Source organism: Callorhinus ursinus, unplaced genomic scaffold, assembly GCF_003265705.2.
Source record: "Callorhinus ursinus isolate GAN/ISIS: 27379988/994484 unplaced genomic scaffold, GSC_fseal_2.0 scaffold9, whole genome shotgun sequence".
NCBI classification, from domain to species: Eukaryota; Metazoa; Chordata; class Mammalia; order Carnivora; family Otariidae; genus Callorhinus; species Callorhinus ursinus.
The window spans coordinates 14,598,428-14,611,769 of record NW_027397071.1 but is presented as its reverse complement, the minus strand read 5'-3'; positions in this window follow the sequence as shown (position 1 = coordinate 14,611,769).

Sequence of the window (13,342 nt, the reverse complement as noted above, 5' to 3'; positions counted from 1 at the left end):
TAACTTTTACTCCTGTATAATTTGTTTACTCCCTCTAGTTCTGTACATATCAATAGCATTAAATATTTAATATTGATTCATTTTTATCTTGTTAATTCTTTAAACTATTTATGCCAAATTCTGAAATACTTTTAGCATTCATGTCTGTTTAGCAAAGCCCCACCAGTCTCCCAAATCTAGCAACTAAGATTGAATACTGACCACACCTCAGTGGTAATACCACTGTCTAGCTGAAATTAGAGTAGGTAGAGTGAAGAACAAAAATAAAATGACAGTCATGACAAAAATTAATAAATGCATGTTGAAGAAAACACTCTCACTTTCCATCAAGAGGCTTATGATAAAGTAATATTATTTATTTTCTTAGCAAACATTTTCAACACTGCAATCCACAATTCGCACTGAATTAGGTCATTAGATCACTTTCATTCTTTGTTATATTCTTAAAGCCCCTTCCCTTTCTTGGAACCAATAATCAACACACCTTCTACATACACTACAGTTTTTAAAATGAATAAAAAGATAAAGAGAAGTTTCAATAACAAAATCCACATTTCAAAGTTAGGTGCTTTGAACTTTCTCATCACCTTACCAGGGTTTCCGCATGGGCAGTCTAAAAGACAACTCAGCAAATGAATGGAACTGCAAACAATGGCTCCTTCACAAGTGGGTCTTTAATTGATTACGGCTGTGTTTATGGAAGCAGAAGAGAATTTATACAAGATGACAGATTCCCTTCATTTTAAGGGGGTTTTACTGGCATTCGCGTGGTAAGGGTGGTTTCTCTATTGACTAGTCCTGCTATCTTTCCCCACATATACCCACCTGATTACTACCCAAATGAATGAACATTAAAAATGATTACTTTATCACTTTTTATTAGAAATATCTCCTCAGCTTTTTCGAATGGAGTAAAATTTACACTTTATAAGTTATAGCTCCTGTTTAGAGAATCCAAACAAGGTTTCCATTTTCATCTGTTTTTTTGCCATATATTCTTACATTAAATATTAGACAAAATAATTAAATAATAGAAAATTATTAAAACTCAATTTAATGGGGTCTCTCTTCTTTCAATTTGTTTAAGGTACTGCAGAGATGGGAAATTTTAAATCATATGATTTGGCTCATCCAAGTAGTAATATCTACTTTATCATCTAATTATCTAAAAATATTCTGATTTAAATTTTTGTTACATATTTATAATGTCTTAATACGAGAGAGTGATATGGTCTTTCCAGTAATTTTGGGCAGACAAAATTTAAGATTTAGCTATATTAACCTGTAATTCCAAATCGCTTTTCATTTGTCTGTTAATTGTGACCTCTACAGGTCTACTTTAGCAACAACATAGCATTCCCTAGGTAGCCGCTCTCTGAGTCAAAGGTTTATCTGATGAAAAGAACAGTGGTATAATTGTAATATTAAGTTTAAAATATTAGATGCTCAGTCCCAGTTTATATTTTAAATCTTTAAACCCCACAAAAATCAACTGGTCTCATAAATATCTGCGTATTCTAATTTTAAAAAAATGATATTTGACAAGGTCTTGAAGCTGATTTATTCAAAGAAAATTAATAAACTTCAATAACTTCAAAGGAAAAAACCTAAAATGTATGCTAATGGCGATCTTTTTATTATGTAAAATTAAGAAGAAAACATTATATTATGAGTGTGGCTTCTTTTTCTAAAAAATAATGTGTGAACATGAGCTCAAATAAAAGAATAAATCTGTCTTACCTCAGAGCATTGACAGTATGTTCTTCCTCATTCACCATGGACTTCTTTCTAAGCCAATAGTGCAAATGAGTTGTTGAACTTTCTTATTTTTAAGACTAGATTATAACCCTTTATTTTATTAACACATTATTAACTCAATGGTTTTTAAATGATAATATACTTTGATAAGTCCATAAAAAAGAAAATATCCCTGTTTGTAGTATTAAATTTGATAATTCTATCCAAATAAACTGGGAAATGTTTCAATATTGCCTCACTTACATTTACCTTTATGAATTTTCAAGGCAAAACTTTCTCTGACTCAAGTCAGCCAAGAAAATAATCATTCCAATAACTGAACTTCTTAGTTTTATTTTCGTCTCTTTAAATTAGACATTCTAATGAACATCTGAAAAGTATAAATTAATATATTGCAACTTTCTGACTCCAACCTCATATCCTCCAATCTATTCCATCATCTTTTACCTCACTGGGTGCTCAAATTTTTTGATATCTCTTTATTTTCCCTTGCTATGGCCTAACACTTGAAACACTGTCTTGTCAATATCCTACACTCCTTGACACTATTCCATTCCATGCCAGTAGGCTAACATAACCCTAATTTCAATGATATCTTTCTGTCTGCCTTCTGTAGGCCTACTCTCAATCAGAGTAGCTTGGCAATTTTAGAATATGTTCAAGATCTATAATAGTCCCCAGTAAAACTAGGTATCATCTCTTGAAAATAAAAAGGTATAATTTATTGAAAAATAACTATTATGCTGAATAATAAGCTTTTGAAACCTGGATGAAAAAGAATTATAAAAAAGTAGATTCAGTCCTAGCCAGAGCTATTAAGAAAGAAAAAGAAAGAAAAGGCATCCATATTGGAAAGAAAGAAGTAAAACTGTCAATATTTACAGATGACATGATATTATACACAGAAAACCCTAAAGACTCCACCAGGGGCACCTGGGTGACTCCTTTGATTAAGTGTCATGATTTCAGGGTCCTGGGATCAAGCCCCACATCAGGCTCTGCACTAAGTGAGGAGTCTGTTTGACATTCTTTCTTCCCCTCCCCCTTTCATGCTCTCTCTCTCAAATAAAGAAATAAAATATTTTTTTTAAAAAAAGACTCCACTAAAAAACTGTTAGAAGTAATAAACTCAATGAAATTGCAGGATACAAAACCAATATACAAAAATCAGTTGTATTTCTATTCCTAATATCAAACTATCAGAAAAAGAAGTTGAGAAAACAATCCCACTTATACTTGTGTCAAAAGAATAAAATACATAGTAATAAATTTAACCAAGGAGGTGAAAGAACTGCATACTAAAAACTATAAGACACTGATGAAAAAAATTGAAGAAGACACAAATAAATGGAAAGATATTCCATGTGCATGGATTAGAAGAATCGGTGTTTTTAGGGGCACCTAGGTGGCTCAGTTGGGTAAGAATTGGTATTGTTAAAATGTCCCTACTACCCAAAGCAATTTATGGATTCAATGCAACCCTTATCAAAATTCCAATGGTATTTGTCACAGAAATAGAAAAAACAATCCCAAAATTCAAACCACAATAGACTGAATAATCAAAGCAATCTTAAGAAAGATGAACAAAGCTAGAAGCATCATGCTTCCTAACTTCAAACCATATTACAAAGCTATAGTAATAAAAACAGCATGGTACAAAAACCAGAGATATAGATCACACGAGTACAATAGAAAGCCCAGAAACAAACCCACACATATATGGTCAATTTATGACACAGGAGTCAAGAATACACAATGAGATAAGGACAGTCTCTTCAATAAATGGTATTGAGAAAACTGGAAAACCACATGCAAAAGAATATCTTACACAATACACAAAAATTAACTCAAATGGATTAAAGACTTGAATGTAAGACCTGAAACCATAAAACTACTAGAAGAAAACAGAGGTGCAGTCTTGGCATTGATTTTTTTTTAAAGATTTTATTTATTTGTCAGAGAGAGAGCACAAGCAGGGGGAGCAACAGGCAGAGGGAGAAGCAGGCTTCCCACTGAGCAAGGAGCTGAATGTGGGACTCGATACCAGGGTCCTGGGATCATGACCTGAGCTGAAGGCAGATGCTTAACCGACTGAGCCACCCAGACAGCCCCTTGGCAGTGATTTTTTGAAGCTGAAGTCTTGGCAATGATTCTTTGAGTCTGACACCAAGAGCAAAAGCAACAAAAGAAAAAATAAGCAATTGGAACTACATTAAACTGAAAAGCTTCTCTACATCAAAGAAAATCATCAACAAAATGAAAAGGCAACCTACAGAATGAGACAAAATATTTGCAAATCGCATATCTGATGAGGGGTTAATATATAAAGAAATCATACAACTCAATAGCTAAACAAACAAACAAAAACAAAAACTGATTTTAAAAACTGGGCAGAGGATCTGCATAGACATTTTTCCAAAGAAGACATACAGATGACCAGCAGGTACATGAAAAACTGTTCAATATCACTTAAAATAAGAGAAATGCAAATCAAAACCACAATGAGATAGCACCTCACACCTGTTAGAATGTCTATTATCAAAAAGATTAGAAATAACAAGTGTTGGTGAGCATGTGGAGAAGAGGAAACCCTTATGTAACTAATGGTAGGAATGTAAATTGGTATAGCTACTATGAAAACAATATGGAGGTTCCTCCACAACTTAAAAATAAAACTACCATGTAATCCAGCAATCCCACATCTGGATATTTATCCAAAACAATTGAAAGCAGGATCTCAAAGAGATACTTGCGCATCCCTGTTCATAGCAGCATTATTCACAGCTAAGAGGTGGAAACCATCCAAGTGCTTAACAACAGATAAGTGGATAAACAAAGTAAATTACATTCATTCATTGATACTTGAACTTAGGCAGCAAACAATCTATTAAATTCACTAGAGTTGTTATTCCAACAAAACATTTGCTTCTTGTAAAATTTGCTACTTTCTATATTTTTTGTTATTTTGATTAGTGTATACTGATAATACTTGTACTTCTGAGTATTTAACCTGAAGATGCATTGTCAAAGAAAAATTTTTATTTTTTTTATTTTTTTATTTTTTTTAAGACTTTATTTGACAGAGAGAGACACAGCGAGAGCAGGAACACAAGCAGGGGGAGTGGGAGAGGGAGAGGCAGGCTTCCCACTGAGTAGGGAGCCCGATGCGGGGCTCGATCCCAGGACCCTGGGACCATGACCTGAGCCGAAGGCAGACACTTAACGACTGAGCCACCCAGGCGCCCCAAAGAAAAATTTTTAAATAAACTTTTGGTTTATATACATATTTTTGTTTGTTTCAGGAAAGTGAGAATAATGTGATCGATAAAAAACTTTCAATAATAAAAGTACATTATATCATAATAAATTTAGTGGGAAAGTGGAATGCAAATATATGTTCAAGAAAAAGAGAGATGATGTAAAATTTTCAAATATTTTATTATTTATTTATTTTTAATGTTTGAAAGTAGGTATATCGGCTTATTAGGGCTGCTGTAGCAAAATAACAAATAGGTTAGATCAATGGCACAGAAAAGAGAACACAGAAAAAAACCCATACATATATGATCAATTAATTTACATCAAAGGAGCCAAGAATATACAACTGGAAGATGACAGTCTCTTCAATAAGTGGTATTGGGAAAACTGGGCAGCCACACACAAAAGAATGAAACTAGAGCTCAAAGTAACACAAAATACATGGCTTAAAACAACAGAAATTTACCTTCTCATAGTTCTAGGACCTAGAAGTCTGAAATCAAGGTGTCATATGGCCATGTTCTCTCTAAAGGCTCTAGAAAAAAAATCTTTCCTTGCCTCTTCCTATCTTCCGGTGGTTGCCAGCAATACTCTGCATTCTTATGGTTGCAGCTTCATCTGTTGTCATGTGGCATTCTACCTGTGTGTCTTCATATGGTTTTATAAAAGCACCAGTCATTGGATTTAGGACCCACCCTCACCCAAAATGACCTTCTCCAACTTATCATATCTGCAAAGATGCTTTTTCCAAATAAGGTCATATTCATCAGTTCTGAGTGGATATGAATTTTGGGGGGAACAGTATTCAACCCAGTACAGTCTTGCCTGTGGCCCTCAAAAATTCGTGTCCATCCCAACATCCCTAAAATTCTTAAACCATTCCATTCTTAACTCTAAATCCAAAATCTCATCTAAATTTGACCAACTCAAAAAATGGCAAATCTCATCATCTAAATCAGGTATAGTTCAGATTCTGGGTATGATCCATCCTGGGGTAAATTTTTTCTCCATCTGTGGACCTGTGATCTAGAAAACAACATGCTTGCTGTCAAAATGCTATTGTGGGACAGGCATAGGATAGACACTCCCATTCCTCAAGTGAGAAAATGGAAGGAATAAAAAATTACTGGTCTTAAAGCAAGTTATATCCCAGAGAAAAAAAGTCCCATTAGATTTTATGACCTGAAAGTAAATCTCTGTTGTTCAATCGGCCTTCTGGATCTGCAGAGTGACCATCAACCCCTGTTTTTGGGCCATGGAGATCCCATCAGCCTCTAAGCAACCCTCTCTGGGCCCTCCTGCCTGCTGGGCAACCCATTTCCTGTTTGTAAAATTCTAAAAATCTGACAGCTTTTCTTCATTTAGTCTGATTTCTGCCCCCTTCAGTCTAGGCTGGCAGTTTTTCTGGTGGTATAAAATTCTCAAAAAAATTTTGTGGATCTTCTGTGGATGTCAAGGAGATCCACAGCATTACACACAGAATTTATCCTGGCTTCTGCTAAGATAATTGATTGGACCCATGCCTTACATGTCTGATCTCTTCAGAAAAAAATTGTCTATACATCCCATATTGTTCTTTCCAGGGTATGCCTTAACATCTGTGCCATATGGATCATCTGAGAATTTTCTAAATCATCAAGTTCTGGCTCCTTTTTGTTTCATAGTTCCTTCCTCAGTTTATCTCTTTTCTCTCTCATTTTACTATAAGTAGAAAATACAAGTTGCACTTTGTATACTTTGTTTAGAAATCATCCCAGCCAAATATCCAAGTTATCACTTACAAATTTTTCTTTCTACTCAACAGCAGAACACAGTTCAGCCAACTTTATATCTGAACTTTATAACATAACATGTTCATTATTTCTGTCTGAGCCCTCACCAAAATGGCCTTTAATGTCCATATTTCTATCAACACTTTCTTCAGGACAATCTAGAATTTTCTCTATCATGCACTTCAAAACTCTTCCTGCCTGTACCCATTACGCAACTCCAAAACCACTTCCACATTTTTAGATACTCGTTAAAATAGCATCCTTTTCTCAGTGCCAAAATCTGTTAGTTTCCTAGAACTACCATAACAAAGTACCACAAGTGGTTCTGAACATGATTTTTTGAGGACACTATTCAACTCAATACAGTAGGTATTATATTGCTAAAGCATTTCAGTTTCATTTTATAGAAATAAAAATGTGATTTAACTCTTTAAAAGAAATGTTTATAATACAACAGCAATTATATCTTTTGCAATCCACTATTAAGCTTTAAACATAAAACATTCAGAAGTCTACTTAAAAATATGTATGTTTATAATTTTTCAAAATTCTTTTGGACTAATAGCCTTTGGGGTAAATGTATTTAGCCTTGTACAATGACAAAAGTTCCCTCAGAGCAAAGATATTGATGAGTATTGGGTGATTTGACAATATTGTGATTTGTCTGCCATATATTTGATCCATTATACTTAAGTGGAATGGGATAGAAGGAGTCTAAAATAGACTTTTTTCACAACATAATGAAGCATAACCTACTTTCCCTAACCAATATATATATTTTCCCAATTCATAACACTGTAAGAAGCAATTTGTTTACTTGTGTGTTTTATTTGTTTGTTGTGGCCATGTAGGCTTTTAAGTCTTTTTTTTTTTAAGATTTTATTTTGTTTTAATTTTTATTGTTATGTTAATCACCATACATTACATCATTAGTTTTGATGCAGTGTTCCACGATTCATTGTTTGTGTATAACACCCAGTGCTCCATGCAGAGCATGCCCTCTTTAATACCCATCACCAGGCTAACCCATCCTCCCACCTCCTCCCCTCTAGAACCCTGTTTGTTTTTCAGAGTCCATCGTTTCATGGTTCTTCTCCCCCTCCGATTTCTCTCCCTTCATTCTTCCCCTCCTGCTATCTTCTTCTTTTTTAAAAAACATATATTGTATTATTTTGTCTTTTGAAGTTTGATTTAATCTAACTCTTCTCATAGACAGATACCTAATGTACTTGAGGATGGTCTTACTGTCAGCTACTTAAAAGCTATTTATGGAAAGCATATTTAAATCAAGTCCTAAAAGATGACTGAGTTTGGATGAAGTAGTCAAAGTAAGGGCACCTGGGTGGTTCAGTTGGTTAAGAATCTGCCTTCGGCTCAGGTCATGATCCCAGGATCCTGGGATCGAACCCCACATTGGGCTCCCGCTTCTCTCTCTCCTGCTCCCCGCTGCTTGTGCCTTCTCTCTCTCTCTGTCAAATAAATAAATAAATCTTAAAAAAACAAGGACACGGGCTTCTTTAAAAAAAAAAAGTAGTGGAAATAGAGAAGGGTGTTGCAGGCATAAGAAATGTAATAAGTAAATGCATGGAGGCATGAGAGAGCATGGTTTGTTGGATGAAGATCCAATTGTATAGTATGGCTAGAATTTGGAATGGGGCAGGAGAATATAGGGCCTAGATCATAAAGATGGACTGGGGAGGTGGCACAATGGAGAGGGCAAAAGCAGCCTGGGAGTTCATTTAGGAATGGAAAATGAGGAAAATGGTTATTTAGGAAGATTTATTTAAGAGTTATTAAGGAGGTAGGATCAATAGGATTTTGTGATGTGGAAATTAAATTTTAAAAAGTTCTATTTTTGTTTTTTAAGTTTTTAAATTCCAGTTAGTTACATACAGTATAATATTAGTTTCAGGTGTACAATTTAGTGACTCAACACTTCCATACAACATTCAGTGATCATCACACACACACATGCATGCATACACACAAAAGTTCTCAAAAATGAACTCAAAATATGTGTCTTGGGAAGCCATTTGCCCCAGGAAAGATGAGAAAAGAAAAATCACCTTTAACATTTTCAGGTTGTAACCCTGTGTGTGGTTATGTGCATTTGTGTTTATGGGAGAACACAGAAACGAGCTTGGCTCATCTTTTGTATTACAAGCTAACAGGTATATGGGTATTCAAGGGGAAAAGTGATTCATAAATGTTCCCAGATTTTTTTAATATTTATTATTAGAAGTAGTTACTAAAAATAATTAAAAACCTTTTAGTGGTAATCTTCTGAAAAATGATAAAGTTAGTTAATGGGGTAAAACTATAATGTGATACAAAGACACTAAACCTTATTCATCTTCCCCTTTCTAGTGTTTGCCATTGAAGAGAAAACACTGGCCTTAAAGTTATAAAATTTTATTTCCTACTCATATATGACTCTTGCTAGTTTTGAGACCTTGAGTAAATCTGAGACTCAATTTTCATATACATATGCTGAAGGACAGTCTCTTCAAGCTCTTTAAAAATTATATGATTTTACCTTTTCCTTGTCTTTTTTTCTTGAATAGAAATTATTTTTCTCCACCCAAATTTTCAGAACCTTACCCCATATTTTTCTAGGTGAATTCCTTTAAACCCAGATGTGAAATTGGACATCTTTGAATATCCTCCCTCACTTTACTTCATTCTTCAACAGTTCAATAACTGTAGAAAATAATGCATTATGATTTATTTTTGTATATTAATGCTCTTAAAATTTTAAAAGTTTTATTATCTATAAAGTGTATTTTAATAGGTATACAAATTAATACACACTTGAAAATTTCAGTGCTGATAAATTTAAAAGTGAACTAAATATGCACATTTTAGATAACTTATGCAAAATTCTATAAAATATATTCACTATGCTATATCAGTACATTTTTCTTGCAATTGTAATTCCTTAGAAGTTTTTTTAAGCCTCCAACTTAATACTTGTAATAGGCAGAGGAATATAAATAGAAGATGATAAAGCTAAAACTGTGAAAAGTCTTTAATTACCCAAACTTGCATTAAGCTTACAGGTTTTGCCAAAAAAGTCTAAGTAATTAATCCATGTTTAGTTCAAGCTTGTCAGGGGATTTCCATTTATTCTTGGTTTATACAAAAGTCTGCTGAGGTCAAACACTCAGGGGTTTTGTAAAAATCTTCATTTTTAATCGAACATTTCTTAAATCAAGTTATCAAATGTTATCAATTCCAATAAAAAACTTAAATTTTTGCAATAATAAGGATAGAGGTAAATAGAATCCATAAATAATCCAAATCTCATTTCAACCAATGTCCTACTCTCCACCACACTATTTATGAGTACTAATAAGGAATATTAAAATTTCCTATTTTGATATTTTTAATGTTATATTCCCTCTAACACACACTGGAAGAATTATGAATGTCCAAAATTCAATATTATCTATTTAAGGTGGTATAATATATATGTAATTATTATACAAGATTATTAAAATTTGATATATATGATTATTAAAAATTTTGGACAAATTCCAGCTATATATGATTATTAAAAATTGTGGACAAAACATTTAAAGGTCGAGTGAATTTTTAAAATTTTGTTCATAATGTTTCAACATTAAAGATAAATAGCTAATTATGCTATTTTCATACTTCTGTTCACATGGTAGACTTCAAAAAAGGTCACAGTTCTTTGTAATTCTTCTCATCAAAAATTGGAGTGTATGTCTACACCTCTTAAATCTGGGCACGCCTTATGACTTTGACCAGAAGAATCTGCCAGAAGTTTTATTGAATTGCTGAATTCTAAACAGGGGTCTCAAGAAGCTTCAAAGCTTCTTCTCTTGGTCTTGAAATTCTGACACCATCATGTGAATAAGCCAGGACTAACTTAGTGAAGGACTGAGAGACTATATTAGAGTGGCTCTGGTCATCCCAGTTTTCCTAGACACACAATCATAAACAAGCCAGCCCCAGCCAGCCCACCAACTGATGATAGACACATGAGCAAACCTTGCCAACATTAGTCAAGGCTGGCCCAGACTAGAACTGTCCATAAAGGCCAGCCCCAGAATCATAAGTAAAATAAATAGCTGTTGCTTTAAGCTGCTAATTTTCAGGTACTTTGCTAGGAATTAAAAGCTAATTGATAAAGCTCATAAAGCTTTTCTATATCTTAGAAATTTCACACTGACAAAATATTTGTTGATATCTATAAACAGTACTTAAAGAGCTCTTACATAATTGCATAAAAATGTGGCTTTGGACATGATTGTCTAAATATAATCCTTCACACAATGAACGTGTTCTTCCTTTATACCTTAGAAGAGTCTATTGTCATTTGGTCTTCAATGCAGGGATCTCCCATACAGATTTTAGAATGCAGAACAATGCTACTTAATACTAATGAATAATACTATTCAGTAAAAATATGGTCTACCACTTTTACCTTCACCTTCTGCCAAAAAAAGCAAATGACAGAGCCAGTAAGGACTTGAGGAAGTGCTTCAAAATCAAATAGGTATAGAGAACACAGGTATGTATTATAGCTACATAATGTGAGAAAGAGAAATGAGGTTTATCTAGCTTAAGTAATGTATTCAAGGTTACTAGAATATTAAGATGGAGAATTAAACTCTGGAACTTAACTTGTAAAATAAATGCTTTTCCCATTAAAAAAATAATGTTAAAAACTCGGGGTTAGGAAAATTAGCTTTAAACAACATATTTGTATAGGACGCCCCCCTTATTTTAAGGGGTTTTATAAAATTCTCAGGATGCTTATTTAAATGTATTATTTAATGATATCAACAACCATATAATATGTTCTGGGATGCTACAACATCAAACTATCAACTGAATGATACAATTCCAAAATTGGCTAAAAGAATGTCAATTAGGGGCGGAGCAAGATGGCGGAGGAGTAGGAGACCTAGATTTCGTCTGGTCTCAGGAATTCAGCTGAATAGGGATCAAACCATTCTGAACACCTACGAACTCAACAGGAGACCGAAGAAGAGAGTAGCAACAACTCTCAGAACAGAAAAGTGACCACTTTCTGGAAGGTAGGACGTGCGGAGAAGTGAATCTGAGGCGATATTCGGGAGGATAGACGGTGGGGGAGGGGCCTCCGTCGGCCGCTTCTGGCAAGTGCTAGAGCAGCGGAGCACAAAATCGGAACTTTTAGAAGCCGGCTCCGCTGAGGGACGTCGCTCCAGTGGCTAAGCGGGGGGTGGACTCTTCCCGGGACAGTGTGGTCTCAGGACCCTCGGGGTCACAGAAAGACCGGGGGTGCCTGAGGGCAGCAGAGCTCCCAGGTATCAGAGCGGGGAAGCCGGCTGCAGAGATGGAGCAGAGTCGCGGGCTCTCAGCTCGGGGTTGCCATAAACTGTGACCCGCGGCCAGTCGGGGCACGGCTCCTCCAGCAGAGACCCAGCAGGTGGCAGATCCGGGGAGACTCCCCTTCCTTCCCGGGGAGGAGCGATGCGGGAACGCACTGCAGGGATCTGCTGGGTTTGGAGACACTGCGCGGGGTCGGGTGCCAGAGATAGCAACGCCCGGTCACAGGCCGGGTGAGCACGGAGTGCGGCCAGAGACCGGGGACACGGGAGTGACTGCTTTTCTCTGGGGGCACACTGAGGAGCGGGGCCCCGAGTTCTCAGCTCCTCCGGGTGGAGATTGGGAGGCCACCATTTCTGCCCTGGTCCTCCAAGGCTGTACGGAGAGCTTGCAGGGAACAAAAGCTCCTGAGAGCAAACCGGAGCAGATTCCTTAGCCCGGACCGACAAGGGCGGGGCAATTCCGCCTCCGGCAAAGACATTTGGAAACCACAGCAACAGGCCCCTCCCCCAGAAGATCAGCACAAACAGCCAGCAAGCCAAGACCAAGTTGATCGATCAAGGAGAACAGGAGAACTCCAGCGCTAGGGGAATACTACACATAGAATTCATGGCTTTTTTACCATGATTCATTAGTTTATCAATTTTTCAAAGTTAATTTTTTTAACTTTTTTTTTGAATTTTTCTTTTTCCCTTTTTCAAATAACATCTTATCAATCCTTTTTTTAAAATAACATTTTTTATTTTTCATTTTTAGAGTCATATTTTATCCCTTCATAGTAGTTACCCTTATTTTTGGCGTATATATATAAGTTGTTCTCTCTTTAAAATTTTGAGGTACAGTTTCTTCTAACAGATCAAAATATACCCTAAATCACTAGTGTATGGCTTTGTTCTAGTCTCCTGCCTGATCACATTCTCTCCCTTTTTCCTTTTTTTTTTTCTTTTCTTAAATCTTCTTTCTTTTTTCAAACAACTTATCTTACCAAGTCCTTTTATAAAACCTTTTATAATTTTCATCTTTACAGTCATCTTCCATCCCTTCATTGTATCAACCCTTATTTTGTACATATATGTCTTTCTTCCTTTAAAATTTTAGGAGGCACTTTTTTCTAACAGACCAAAATAGGCCCAAAATCTAGTGTGTGGCACTGATCTATGCACTAGCCTGATCATATTTGATCATATTCTGCTTTTTTTGTATTGTTCTGT